General features: G+C 37.6%; 1 protein-coding gene across 2 annotated transcripts in view; it reads left to right on the plus strand.

Moving 5' to 3' along the window:
• The window catches only part of rerea (arginine-glutamic acid dipeptide (RE) repeats a), a 132272-nt gene that overhangs the window by 25254 nt on the left and 94477 nt on the right, over positions 1–12541 (plus strand). For both annotated transcript variants that reach the window (XM_082518710.1, XM_082518711.1), the window contains exon 2: positions 9005–9085. The gene's annotated coding sequence lies outside the window, so the exon portion shown is untranslated. The remainder of the gene's footprint in view (positions 1–9004; positions 9086–12541) is intronic.

Below are 12541 nucleotides of genomic sequence, written 5' to 3' on the forward strand. Positions count from 1 at the left end.
GAGCTCCTTTATAATGCTGATGTATGGGGCCGTGAGCGCAGGCAGCCAGTAAGTGAGAGGCATGTTTTTATTTGCTGGGGAGCAGGGCCCAGTGTCAGGACACATAACAAGGTTCATTTCTCGCCCACTCGAGCTAGCTAGTACGCTGGGAAGCTTAGTGTCAAGCATTCAAGTCCACTAGGTGTGATTTAACTGCATTAGCCTTTGTATACTGGAATAAGTTGCATCATGCTGCCTAAAGGATGATGATAAGCAGACCCATGAAAAGAATTAACCCTCTCCCCTGGATATACAGAGTTCTCTAAAATGTGACTTGCATGGGAAAAGTGTTACTGTTGACAAGACCCTTAGCTCAAGGTTGAAGTAGAGATGATTTCATATTGGATTGTGTCTTTCTTTAGGTGAGTACACAGTGGGCAGTGTTGTAAGGGTGATGCTATCTGTTTGTGTTACCTTTGGGTTGTTGTTCATGTCATATTATTATCATTAGTTGTTCAGTGTAGATGGCCCACTTTCCTTTCTTCAGCACCTCTCTGCTCATCAGCGCAATCAGGTACCTCCGATCACACAATCCGACTGCTCTCAAATTGTTGTCATGATTGAGACCAATTCAGGAGCAGGAAACAGCAAGAGGGCTTATGATTTAAGCATGAACACTGTTCAGGAGGTGGACCTGATGAATTAATAACTGCAAAAAAGAGATGAAGAAATAGTAAATGCAATCCAAAGCCCTGCAAAAAAAGGGAAAAAAAGATGCATTTATATTTTCTAGAGTTTGCTGGCTTTAAAGTAAGTGAGGAGGGAGGTTGTTACATATAATTTGTTGCACGTTGTAACATAAATGAGGGTTCCAAACAGTGTTAAGAGATGTAAGCAAGTAGTTAAAACACATTAAAGAGATTTCTATTGCTGTTGTCTTCCACTCTGACATGGGTGTTTAATTCTGTTGTTTGTTTTAAACTTCCATTGTTGTCATTCAAATTCTTTGGTTTTTGATCAGATTCTTTTGTTTTCAGTCAAATTCTATTCATTTCATTCTAATTCAGTTGTTTTCATTGAAATTCCATTGTTTTCATTCTAATTTTACTCTTTTAATTCAAATTCTATTGTTTGTTTTAGAATTCTGTTGCTTTCATTCAAACTCTGTTCTGTACATTCTAATTCGGTTGTTTTTATTCTAATTCCGTTGTTTTCATTCTAATTCCGTTGTTTGTTTTAAACTTCCATTGTTTTCATTCATATTCTGTTGTTTTCATTCAAATGATATTGTTTTCATTCTAATTCTACTCTTTTATTCAAATTCTATTATTTGTTTTAGAATTCTGTTGCTTTCATACTGTACATTCTAATTCTGTTAATTTCATTGAAATTCCGTTGTTTTCATTCAAATGCTTTTGTTTTCATTCTAATTCTACTCTTTTTTTTAATTCAAATTCTATTGTTTATTTTAGAATTCTGTTGCTTTCATTCAAACTCTGTTCTATACATTCTAATTCCGTTGTTTTCATTCAAATTCCGTTGTTTTCATTCAAATTCCGTTGTTTTCATTCAAATTCCATTGTTTTCGTTCAAATTCCATTGTTTGTTCTCAAATTCTGTTGTTTTCATTCAAATTCTATTGTTTGTTTTAGAATTCTGTTGCTTTCATTCAAACTCTGTTCTATACATTCTAATTCCGTTGTTTTCATTCAAATTCCATTGTTTTCGTTCAAATTCCATTGTTTGTTCTCAAATTCTGTTGTTTTCATTCAAATTCTATTGTTTGTTTTAGAATTCTGTTGCTTTCATTCAAACTCTGTTCTGTACATTCGAATTTGGTTGTTTTCATTCAAATTCCGTTGTTTGTTTTAAACTTCCATTGTTTTCATTCATATTCTGTTGTTTTCATTCAAATGATTTTGTTTTCATTCTAATTCTACTCTTTTTATTCAAATTCTATTGTTTGTTTTAGAATTCTGTTGCTTTCATTCAAACTCTGTTCTATACATTCTAATTCCGTTGTTTTCGTTCAAATTGTGTTGTTTTCATTCAAATTCCATTGTTTTTGTTCAAATTCCATTGTTTGTTCTCAAATTCTGTTGTTTTCATTCAAATTCTATTGTTTGTTTTAGAATTCTGTTGCTTTCATTCAAACTCTGTTCTGTACATTCTAATTACATTGTTTTCATTCAAATTCCGTTGTTTGTTTTCAAATTCCGTTGTTTTCATTCTAATTCTTTTGTTTTCATTCAAATTCTGTTGTTTGTTTTAAACTTCCATTGTTTTCATTCAAATTCTGTTGTTTTCATTCAAATTCTACTCTTTTTATTCAAATTCTATTGTTTGTTTTAGAATTCTGTTGCTTTCATTCAAACTCTGTTCTGTACATTCTAATTACATTGTTTTCATTCAAATTCCGTTGTTTGTTCTCAAATTCTGTTGTTTTCATTCAAACTCTGTTCTGTACATTCTAATTACATTGTTTTCATTCAAATTCCGTTGTTTGTTTTCAAATTCCGTTGTTTTTATTCTAATTCCGTTGTTTTCATTCTAATTCTGTTGTTTGTTTTAAACTTCCATTGTTTTCATTCAAATTGTGTTGTTTTCATTCAAATGCTGTTGTTTTCATTCTAATTCTACTCTTTTTATTCAAATTCTATTGTTTGTTTTAGAAATCTGTTGCTTTCATTCAAACTCTGTTCTGTACATTCGAATTCGGTTGTTTTCATTCAAATTCCATTGTTTTCGTTCAAATTCCATTGTTTGTTCTCAAATTCTGTTGTTTTCATTCAAATTCTATTGTTTGTTTTAGAATTCTGTTGCTTTCATTCAAACTCTGTTCTGTACATTCTAATTACATTGTTTTCATTCAAATTCCGTTGTTTGTTTTCAAATTCCGTTGTTTTCATTCTAATTCTGTTGTTTTCATTCAAATGATTTTGTTTTCATTCTAATTCTACTCTTTTTATTCAAATTCTATTGTTTGTTTTAGAATTCTATTGCTTTCATTCAAACTCTGTTCTATACATTCTAATTCCGTTGTTTTTGTTCAAATTGTGTTGTTTTCATTCAAATTGTGTTGTTTTCATTCAAATTCCATTGTTTGTTCTCAAATTCTGTTGTTTTCATTCAAATTCTATTGTTTGTTTTAGAATTCTGTTGCTTTCATTCAAACTCTGTTCTGTACATTCGAATTTGGTTGTTTTCATTCAAATTCCGTTGTTTTCATTCTAATTCTGTTGTTTTCATTCAAATTCCGTTGTTTTCATTCTAATTCTACTCTTTTTATTCAAATTCTATTGTTTGTTTTAGAATTCTGTTGCTTTCATTCAAACTCTGTTCTATACATTCTAATTCTGTTGTTTTCGTTCAAATTGTGTTGTTTTCATTCAAATTCTATTGTTTGTTTTAGAATTCTGTTGCTTTCATTCAAACTCTGTTCTGTACATTCTAATTACATTGTTTTCATTCAAATTCCGTTGTTTGTTTTCAAATTCCGTTGTTTTCATTCTAATTCTGTTGTTTTCATTCAAATTCCGTTGTTTTCATTCTAATTGTGTTGTTTTCATTCAAATGCTGTTGTTTTCATTCTAATTCTACTCTTTTTATTCAAATTCTATTGTTTGTTTTAGAAATCTGTTGCTGTCATTCAAACTCTGTTCTGTACATTCTAATTACATTGTTTTCATTCAAATTCCGTTGTTTGTTCTCAAATTCTGTTGTTTTCATTCAAATTCTATTGTTTGTTTTAGAATTCTGTTGCTTTCATTCAAACTCTGTTCTGTACATTCTAATTACATTGTTTTCATTCAAATTCCGTTGTTTGTTTTCAAATTCCGTTGTTTTCATTCTAATTCTGTTGTTTTCATTCAAATTCCGTTGTTTTCATTCTAATTCTGTTGTTTGTTTTAAACTTCCATTGTTTTCATTCAAATTCTGTTGTTTTCATTCAAATTCTACTCTTTTTATTCAAATTCTATTGTTTGTTTTAGAATTCTGTTGCTTTCATTCAAACTCTGTTCTATACATTCGAATTCCGTTGTTTTCATTCAAATTCCGTTGTTTTCATTCTAATTGTGTTGTTTTCATTCAAATGCTGTTGTTTTCATTCTAATTCTACTCTTTTTATTCAAATTCTATTGTTTGTTTTAGAAATCTGTTGCTGTCATTCAAACTCTGTTCTGTACATTCTAATTACATTGTTTTCATTCAAATTCCGTTGTTTGTTCTCAAATTCTGTTGTTTTCATTCAAATTCTATTGTTTGTTTTAGAATTCTGTTGCTTTCATTCAAACTCTGTTCTGTACATTCTAATTACATTGTTTTCATTCAAATTCCGTTGTTTGTTTTCAAATTCCGTTGTTTTCATTCTAATTCTGTTGTTTTCATTCAAATTCCGTTGTTTTCATTCTAATTCTGTTGTTTGTTTTAAACTTCCATTGTTTTCATTCAAATTCTGTTGTTTTCATTCAAATTCTACTCTTTTTATTCAAATTCTATTGTTTGTTTTAGAATTCTGTTGCTTTCATTCAAACTCTGTTCTATACATTCGAATTCCGTTGTTTTCATTCAAATTCCGTTGTTTTCGTTCAAATTGTGTTGTTTTCATTCAAATGCTGTTGTTTTCATTCTAATTCTACTCTTTTTATTCAAATTCTATTGTTTGTTTTAGAAATCTGTTGCTTTCATTCAAACTCTGTTCTGTACATTCGAATTCGGTTGTTTTCATTCAAATTCCATTGTTTTCATTCAAATTCCATTGTTTGTTCTCAAATTCTGTTGTTTTCATTCAAATTCTATTGTTTGTTTTAGAATTCTGTTGCTTTCATTCAAACTCTGTTCTGTACATTCTAATTACATTGTTTTCATTCAAATTCCGTTGTTTGTTTTCAAATTCCGTTGTTTTCATTCTAATTCTGTTGTTTTCATTCAAATGATTTTGTTTTCATTCTAATTCTACTCTTTTTATTCAAATTCTATTGTTTGTTTTAGAATTCTATTGCTTTCATTCAAACTCTGTTCTATACATTCTAATTCCGTTGTTTTTGTTCAAATTGTGTTGTTTTCATTCAAATTCCATTGTTTTTGTTCAAATTCCATTGTATGTTCTCAAATTCTGTTGTTTTCATTCAAATTCTATTGTTTGTTTTAGAATTCTGTTGCTTTCATTCAAACTCTGTTCTGTACATTTTAATTACGTTGTTTTCATTCAAATTCCGTTGTTTTTATTCTAATTCTGTTGTTTGTTTTAAACTTCCGTTGTTTTCATTCAAATTCTGTTGTTTTCATTCAAATTCCGTTGTTTGTTTTCAAATTCTGTTGTTTTCATTCAAATTCCCTTGTTTGTTTTCAAATTCTGTTGTTTTCATGCAAATTCTTTGGTTTTTGATCAAATTCTGTTCTTTTAAACATGATGGTGACAAAGAGACAGTAGAAAAACATATACAATCATTACATTGTTTTGACTTTGTTAGAAATGTTAAACTGTTGTTTGGGGCTTTGTGTCCAGCAGTAGTGGCTGTGGTTGACATTATGAAGAGCAGAGGGAAGCTCACCAGCCCTGCCAGTTTAGTTCACTTCTTATATGGCACAGATCCACTTGCCTAACCCCATGTCTGGATGCCGCACTCTGAAAACAGGCAGGGACCCAATTCATTCACAGCCCATCCAACAGCACATCGACTGTGTGCGAAATATGTTTCGGCAGCTTAACAGCAGCAGACTCATCAATTGATCCAAATTTTGCCGTCCATTGATCTTGGCACACGGTGGGTCGAGATAATTACAGTGCATGTATGATAATGATATCATTAGCGGCCCGTGGTCAGTCTATTAGGACAAGGGAAATGCGAGTAAAAACAACCCAAACCATGCATAGAAACATTTGCGCTGCCAAATGCTGGGGAGAATGGTCCAAATCTGCTTTGCAAATGCCTCCCTGTCACTCTCCCGACTGCACCACAGTAACAGTAGCGTGGTAAAGAGGCGGGCGAGCCTTCTGGTGCTGCTGACTGGCATTCTGTGTGTTGATGAATGTGGTGGCCTGACGGCTCAATGTGCTTACCTAATTGGAGCAGCTCTGCTGTCACACCGAGTTTCTCCATGTCTCTCTTTCTCTCAGTCTCTCTCGTGTAGTAAGAGCAGCGTTCTACTTGGTTACACACCTGTGTTACCCAAAGGTTAATAGAGCTATCTCCCAATACAAACCAATCACCAGGTAATCAGTTTCATGCGCCTCCATAGGTGGCTACGGGCACGCATGATGACCAGAGCAGCCATTTTGAATGAGGTTGTCAGGTTGCTGCAGGTTGCCAAGCAAGAAAAATGAATTGTACATATATTGTAAATATAGGCTTTATCCATGTTTTGTGTAGCTGTAAAGGGGAAAGGAGTATAGTGTGTTTGCTTTGGAAGCCCCTTCATATCACAGCACAATTGACGCCCACCTCGTTGTGTGTGGAAATAGGGAAGTTGCAGCTCAGGCTATCTTTGGTTTCTTCATGTTGTATGTGCTGCGTATGTTTCTAAATAGTGTTTTTTTATTTTGTGTGTGTGACAAGCATGTGGCAGAGGGCCAGAGACGCTGACATACTGAGGGGTGGACTAAAGTCATGAAAGCAAAGCGCTTCTTTTTGATGTCATCCTGCTTCCGAAGGGCCATAGTGGTCAGAGGGGATTTGAGTTTCAGCACAGGATTTTGGGATTTTCGTGTCAAAAAGGTCGCGTCAGGGTTGAATGAATTCAAGTGTGTGTGTGTGTGTGTGTGTGTGTGTGTGTGTGTGTGTGTGTGTGAGAGAGAGAGAGAGAGAGAGAGAGAGAGAGAGAGAGAGCAACAGAGAAAGAGAGAGCATGCATATTTAGCTTTTAAGACTGAGAAGAGGCACCGAAAGAAGAGAAATCCTGGCGCTATGGCCGTCCACATCAACCCATGGTGCTCACAAATAATAACCCTCAACTCAAAGAGCATGGAAGCGATCTTGTTCTCACATGAGCACACATAACAATATATAGGATTGGACGTTTCTAGGCCTCTTGAGCTTGTTTAGTTCTCTCTGCTTTGTTGTGGCTACTCAGAGAGGCTGGATGAACGGGCAGTTTTTTAAAGGAATGATGTTGCATGCCTTGTGCTATTCGAATACATCCTGTAGGCGGAGACATGAGCAGATTAAAATGGGGATGGGTTAGTCACAGACTGATTTTAGAGGCTTTTAAAAACCAGGCAGATAGATGAGCCCATGTGTGTATGTGCGCGCACACGCTTGATGCCCACATTGTCTGCACCGTGAAAATCCCAGAGTTACTGAAGAGATTGCAAAATCAATATGGGCTATTCATACATGAATCTAATCCTCAGATTTACTGCCATTTAATCTGTGTATGGCAGGGGCTCTGATGCTCTCTAATGCTGTCAAACAGATGCCCCTGCTCAGCCTTCCAGGTTAGGCTGCACCTGATGACACCATTGAGCCATGGAAGCAGGCACATTTCAGCTTTCCTCAGGTGGCAACTATTACATGAAGACTGGCATTGTAGCAGCATGTTACATAAAAGAAAATCATACCAAATGTTTAAAACAAACATGTTTGACCCCAAAATCTTCTTTGGCAAGTTTGATCTGGGAGCAAATATAAATATTACATGCTGGTCCGGGTGGTTATTGAGTGTGTTTTGCCTCCCCCTCCCCTCCAAATGTCAGACAACAGCATACCCAGCTTGCCGTTCGACAGTGCTTATACTGCCTTGAATAGAAATACTTTGTTTTTTGAATTTAAAAGAAATAACACCAGGTGTGCAGTGAATAATATCAAACAGACCATTTCATTTCATGCAAGCTGAATTTAGGAGGAGTATTACATCAGAGGCGAGGAAAGAAAGAGAACAAACAGAATAATTGTGCACGTGGGGTAAATATCTGGGGGTGTCGTCTTGTTTTGTTCTTAATTTGCCGTCGATACACGATTGGTTCGAAAGCCCAGCCACTCCCTTCCAGTAAAGCACAGAAGACAATGAACATGTGAAACAGTTACTGTTGTCTCTTATTATTCTAAACAATATTGACAAGTGTTCCTAAATGATCCTGAGGAGATTTGCATGTGTTTTGTGCTGAAAAAAATAATATGAGGGAAGCTACTGAGTCATATCACGTAAACACACCGAACACAGTTTCTGTAACGCACAAAGAAATAATTGCTATCTTTTAATTAGTCAATTGTAAAAAAAAAAAATTCATAAAATTAAGACGTGCACCTCAGCTAGTCAAATGAATTTTTTACCCCTCGTCTTGCAGGCACGTACGCGGGACGGACGTGCATCTGCACACACGCAGCCGCCTTTGCGGCATTAAAAAGCATACGTTGGCACGAATTTGGCTTGCGTGCATGTGTGTGTGTGTGTGTTTTGTGCTTCTACGTGTTAAAGAGAGTAAATGCAGGGAATCTCTCAGTGTGCGGATGCTGAATGTGAAATGTCAATGTTATTGAACAGGTGCTGCGAGGCAGAGCTGTGATGTTTTTATTTCCAAGCTCTTGTAGAGCGAGGCAGAGTAGAGAGGGCTCATGGGATAATGGGGGAGGTTCAGGGGTGGGGGAGTGTGTGTGTGTGTGTGTGTGTGTGTGTGTGTGTGTGTGTGTGTGTGTGTGTGTTGCAGGCATAAGTGCTTAGATCTGTGTGCATCCAGAGTGGTTTGTTGGGGAAGAGGGAAATGAATACTGGCTTAGAACAAATGCTTACAATCTCCACATAGAAAATGTGAATGGTACTGCAAAGCACTTTGTAAATGCTGGTTTTAAAATGTGCGGTACAAAATAATTAGTGTCATTATTACCATGTTGTACAGCTTCATGGCTTTCGCTGGCAACATTCGCCGCATGTTCAACATGACGGCAAAGATGGCAGCCATCTTCACCTACACATACACCTCTACTGTCAATCTGCTATCACCTCGTTTGTTCCATTTTCACCTCATTCATACTTTTCCCCTGTTCTCTCTGTGTGTGTGTGTCTATCCTCCCCCACCCCCTTCCAGTTTTTCTCTTGCAGACTGTCGTTGTGTCAATACTTGTTGAAAGGAAGTGTGGCAGTGAGCTAGGAGGTGAATGCAGTCAAGGTTAGTCAACAATGCTTTGTGACACTCTAGCGTTGGCGAGTGCAGTGTTTTTTGCTCTGCTCTAACCCCCCCCCCCCCAAAAAATGTTCTGTTCCTACCCCACCCACTGGACCTTGATCATGTTCTCTCCCTGGCCTTTGTGCTCTCAGCCTGATACCTCTCCATCATCATCTTCATGCACTGACCTCCTCCTCCTCCTCCCTGTTTGCAGCCATTTTGACTCTTGCGTTCAGTGCTCCCGGAGAGAACGGCTCAAGCCTGTCAGCGCTGATTCATCCCTCAGTTGCTAGCTCACGCCAATCAATTCTCGTGTTTGTGTTTTGATCCATTATTTGCTTTTTTTCCTCCCCTCTCCCTCTACCTGCTGTATAAGCAGGTCTCCTTTGTTTGCAGCTGCTTTTTTGCCAAACTTACACCTTCAAGCTGCCAGTCTGTCTGTCTTTCTTTTTTTAAAATTGCAGTTTCATCTGTGATTTCTTTCATTTGAATTCCAGAGAACGCATGTGAAAATGCAATTATTGTGTCAGTTTTTTGGATTCACTCTCGAGCTATTTAACAACCAAAAAAAAAGAAAGAAGAAGAAGAAGAGGTGCGAGATGTCCACAACAACGGTGGAGAATCCAGTCGTGATATGATGGAGGGAGCTGCAGTTCAAAGCCAGCTAGCAGGTTACTTAATGAGTTTGGTAATTGGCTTGCTGTGGCCTCCGCGCATCCCTACCCTCCTGCTGCTGATGTGTGCAGGAACAGAGAGAGCTACAGCTTGCACTCCCTCGCTCAAGCCATCTATATTTCCCCTCCATCCACCGCTCTGGTACAAGCTGACTCGTTGAACTAAAGCTGCACAAGCCCACCACTGTTTATTCCTCGCCGTTTGTTCCCCACTATAAAGAAACTTACAATTTTAGGCTTCCAGTTTGCTCAACATTGAATATCAACTGTCTTTCCAACTGGGTTAGCATCTCATATCCCTGTCATGTATTCACAAATGATTTGCAACATGTTATCTTCTGATTTTAGCACAAAAAGGACACTTTTTGTTCCCATCTCATCGCAATTGTACATCTCATTTAGCACTAGTCTGAAATCACAGGGATAATAGCTGGAAGAGGAAAATGCAGGATGACCTTCATGGTTGAGCAGTGATTGAGAGAGAGGTATAGGTTTTAGTCTTGGTTGCTTATTGCTTTGTTTGTACCGAAGATTTAATGCCTATAGGGGAACCGCATTAGTGAGGCTAAGCTAATATATATCCTTTCTAATGAGAAAGCTTCCCACCTTTCTAGCGATTCCCATTAATTTCCATTTTGTAGCTTTTAAAAAGAAATAAATAAATCCGCCGCACATTAGTAAATGTAGCCATCTCTTGTTGCAAGTCTGCTGCCAAGCGTTTTATCTACTCCCTCTGTGGAACAGTGGATTCTGAATGCTGTAGGGGTTGGAAGGCCAAAGCACAGCTAAGTGGCTCCTCTTGACCTCAGCACTGATCTCCAAACTGTCTGCTCTGACTGCACACAGACTGATTTTAACCGTTCGCTCCCACAAAAAACAGTCTAATCTCATAACACAGCCTCAACACCCTGACTGTGTGCTGTCTCTTTGAATAACACATCTTTTTCTCACCGCACCCAGTGCTGACATGCTGACCGTACATTTGCCTTTGAGATTACTTCTCTCTGCTATTATTCATGCCAAATGGAAAAAAGGAAAGCTGTGAAAAATTAACTTGAATGACTTTTAGATGCTTGTTACTCTGACTTATAATGGATGTGGTTATTCTAGTTACCGTTATGTATCCGTAAACTAGATGGCTGAATCATTAGCTTACACACTGAGAGAAGCCGAGTGTGACCAGAGGAGAATAATTGATTTCTGAATAAGCGTCGGCACTGGAGGGAAAAATACAGCATTAAAGGGCCATTGTGCCATATTGAGCATACACATGTCATGAATTAGCGTGTGGAGTAAATGTTTGGTTTTACTCATAATGAACGCTGGCTCACCTCCTCTCTCTCACACACTCACTCCAGGATCCTCCATAGAAGCAGCATGAAGCTGTACCTCTTGTCACTGTCCACAGGGTGGCAGTGTATGGAGGTGAGACTGCCATGTGCTCTGTGTGAAATGGAGCAGTCGCTGGCTACCTCAGACCACACAGTAATCACCCCCACCCCCCCATTTCTTGCTTTCACGACCACAGCGGACTTCATTTGCTCGTGCCGATCACGTTTAATCACAGCTCCACTCAGGAACAGGTTCTTCCGAGTCGAGCAGCAGACACATGTGCTGTTTGTTTATCTTGCCGTGTTTTTGTACACAAAAGGATTTGCCTGAAATGTAAACTTCCTCTTTTTTGCACCACAGCCTTGCCTTGCCTTGCCTGCCTGCACCCTTGTCCCTCTGTGGCCCTCTTGGAAATATAGTCTCATTCCTCAGAGTCTGTTCTCAGTGCAGCCACGGCAGGCTGAACTGCTCTTTTATTCAGATGAATGAGGCCCTGTTTTGCCTGGAGAATCAGACACAGACAGTCCATGTGAGAGCTCGAAGAATGTCTGTGGAAAATCAGGGACTGTAGCATCTGAGGTATTACACACGTGCGTTTGTTTGCGACTGCGTTGAATCTGCTCTGTATTAGAATCAGATTTTACAGCCATGTAAAGACTTGAATGATCTGATTTTGTAATAGTTTCACACCCCGATTTACTCTTACCTTGGCCCTTTAAAAAAAATGTCTTCATTTCAGCAAGCTGTGATCTAATGGAAGCTGCGGAGCGCTCTTTGTGTGAATTCAGACAGGGCGCACTTCTATTAAAAGCTGTTTTTTTTTCTACTCACACATTTATCAAAGTCTGCAAATGAGCAATCAGTTAGTGCTGTATTTTTACAAAGAAAAATGCTGTGCTGTCTCCCACCACCATTTCATCAATTTATCTGCCAGGTGGCAGCTACCCCCATCTGGAGTAAGGTTTACTTACATTCATTTTTTAAATATGCAATACTTTAACCAAATGGCTGCTGCAAGCAAGTTTCACTCTCTTGAGTAGCTTGTGTAGCTTGGCAAAGAGATTAGACATATGTAGCCTACAAGTGTCTTGGTTTTCAGAGTGTTGCAAGGCTGCCAAATGTGACTGTGAATAGCTATGTAAACAAGATAGCTATGCAAGGCTAGACCTTGCTCTGATTGCCTAAAGTGAAATACCTTTCCTTGGCTTCTCTCACATTTTACAGCTGTGTTAATGACAGCAAATAAAGCCTACTAGGTAGCAGCTTAATTACTAGCTGCCTGTTTGGACTAAAACCAACAGACAACTTGATTTTTCAGTAAGTTGTGTCACCTTGATAAGGCAGTTTACTCAGAGCAATGCGTAACCTCCGTTTCCTTTGCAGTTTTTTTCCTCTAATGAAAACATCCTCTGTTGAGTGCTATTCTTCTCAGCTAAAGCAACAACCTCTAAAA

The sequence above is a fragment of the Aulonocara stuartgranti genome (assembly GCF_965226115.1).
Source record: "Aulonocara stuartgranti genome assembly, chromosome: 20".
Taxonomy (NCBI): Eukaryota; Metazoa; Chordata; class Actinopteri; order Cichliformes; family Cichlidae; genus Aulonocara; species Aulonocara stuartgranti.